At 40.0% G+C, this 2487-nt stretch overlaps 1 pseudogene; it reads left to right on the top strand.

Annotated features, from left to right (window-relative positions):
• Positions 1 to 771: 771 nt before the first annotated feature.
• Positions 772 to 1876, top strand: LOC146457766 (uncharacterized; annotated as a pseudogene).
• Positions 1877 to 2487: the final 611 nt, after the last annotated feature.

Here is a 2487-nt window from a genome sequence, read left to right as displayed (position 1 = left end):
TTTAGCGGCTGTAGTGGGTTTAGATTTAGTGTTAGGGTTAGGGTTGGTGCGGCGGTGTTCAATAAAGCGGTCTTTTAAAGGTCGTTTAGTCTCTCCTATGTATTGTAAATTACAGTGGTTACATTGGATCATGTAGATTAGATTTTTTGTTTCATAGGTCAGGTTAGATTTGATAGGGCGTGTTTCACCGGTGGAAAAAAGGTGTACTCAGTGTGACCATCGGAAATTTATGGGCAAGTGGCGCAATTTTTACCGCAACGATAGGAGCTGGAAGGGAGTTGTGGGTGGGGATTAGTCGAGTTAGAAGAACGTTTAGCCGAAACCAGTAAGTCACGTAGGTTGGGAGATCGTTTAAAGGTCTCAACAGGTAAATTTGGAAAAACCTTTTTGCAGCGGTCAGACGAGAGCAGTAAATTGTAATGTTTTTTAATCATGTTGGAGATGTGAGGAGGTAATGGGTTAAAAGTCGTTATAAAAGGTACATGTGTAGGGTTGTTCATGTCTTAAGATTGTAAAGCGAGTCTGCGTGGGATGTTGGCGGCACGTTGTGTTTGTCTAGTGACAAAGTTTCGTTTGTAGCCTCGTTTGAGTAGGTATGTGGTAAGTTGAGCAGTGCGTATATTAAACGTTGCGTCAGTAGAACATCTACGTCTTAAGCGGAGTGCTAGACTGAAAGGAATAGCGCGTTTTGTATGTAGAAGATGGCAAGATGAATACAGTAGATGTTGGTGTTTGTCTGTAGGTTAACGAAAGAAGTGTGAGCTAGTGAATTTAAGGGTGGGGCGAAGATTGTTGAATATTGGGTGAATATTGTCTATAGTAACCACGACCCAACCATGAGCCTAGTGAGAGCCTTTGAAGAGCAGGCCACAACACAAGGACATCAATCGCTCATAAAGGAGTCAACCAAGTTCGCCGAGGAACTTGGGATAGTTCTCGAGCCCTCCTTTCCTGAACCAAAGTGCCGAGACAAGAATGGGCAGAAAGTACCATTGGACAAGGTTAAGGGGCCCTGGAAGGGAGCTGTCACAGCTAAGTGCCAAGAAAAGATCCAAGAGGAGAGGTGGCAAGGAAAGTTTCTTTCGGCGAAGTGGGAAGACGATGAGCTGAATCAGAGTGGATGTTGGGACTGGCTGAGGAGTTGGTCGGAAGCACCTTCACACACTATTGCAGGTATCGTAGAGATGTATGAGCAGCTTACACCAACAAAACTGTATACAGCGAGGAAAGCGAAGACAACTCAGGTCAATGATATTACGTGCAGGATGTGTGGCAAATCACCCGAGAATCTGCCACATGTGCTGGCACGCTGCCTGGCTCTCGCACAAAACGAGTACCTGCCGAGACACAATGCGGCCCTCAGGGTCTTGTTTTTTGAGAAGCTGAGGGATCTGGAATTGATAGACGCGGTGCCCCCCTGGTACTCGCCCGTAGATCCTAAACCAGTCTATGAGTACCAGAAGGCCAAGGCCTTCTGGGATATTCCAGTGTATGCGGAACATAGTTACGGAGTAGATGCGCGGTTCGTTGACTCAAAAAGAAAGAGGCGGTAGCTGTGGAGATGTCGTGCCCGTGGATGGACAACCGATTGAAGAAGACTGAGGAGAAGACAGTGAAATATGGTCCTTTGAGATGGGAGATGGCTCAGCAGTATCCAGGATACATCGTCCCACAACAAAACATCATTATTGATGTCCTGGGCGGATGGTCAAGAGATGTGGATGCATCTATGAGGGTGCTTTTCAGGAGGTCGAGGAGAAAATATCCTAAGAAAAATGAAGAAAGCTGTCCTCTCGAACTCATTGAACAGATCAAGAACTTTTAAAATTATGACAAGGAACTCACCTTCATAATTTTTAGGGGTTACTTGTCGCTTAGTTTTATTTATTTATTTATTTAGTTGTAATTATAAATCTTTTACAAAGTCTACAGAGATTCTGTATTAATACACATATCAAGAACATATCATGGACTTTTAAAATGATGACTACATTTTTAAGGAACTCACATTCATGACTTTTAGAGATTATTAGTCACTAAGTTTTATTTATTTATTTATTTAGCTTTTATTATATATTTTGTACAAAGTCTAGAGAGATTCGCTATTCCAACATGGGCCACGTTTGACGCCCCAGTCTATGTATAATCTTATGGCATACATAAGTTTTTACAACTGTCATAATCATCATCATCATCATCATCATCATCATAATAATAATAATAATAATAATAATAATAATAATAATAATAATTTTTTTATTTAATAATAATAAAATCTTTATTACAAAACCTCAATTAAAATCCTATTTACAATCAACCCGCGGTTACAAAAAATCCAATTAATTCATCAAAACACTATTCATTTACAAATTCTAAAAAATAGAAGTAACTTAACCTTACATAAAAGAAGAGGAAATAGATATAATTAATAATAAAAGTTCAAAATTCTATAAAATAAAGAATTCCATCATGCAGAGAAATTAAGAT

The sequence above is a fragment of the Pavona decussata genome, unplaced genomic scaffold (genome assembly GCF_977016875.1).
Source record: "Pavona decussata unplaced genomic scaffold, jaPavDecu1.1 SCAFFOLD_237, whole genome shotgun sequence".
Lineage (NCBI taxonomy): Eukaryota > Metazoa > Cnidaria > Anthozoa > Scleractinia > Agariciidae > Pavona > Pavona decussata.
This window is presented reverse-complemented; position numbering and strand designations above follow the sequence as displayed.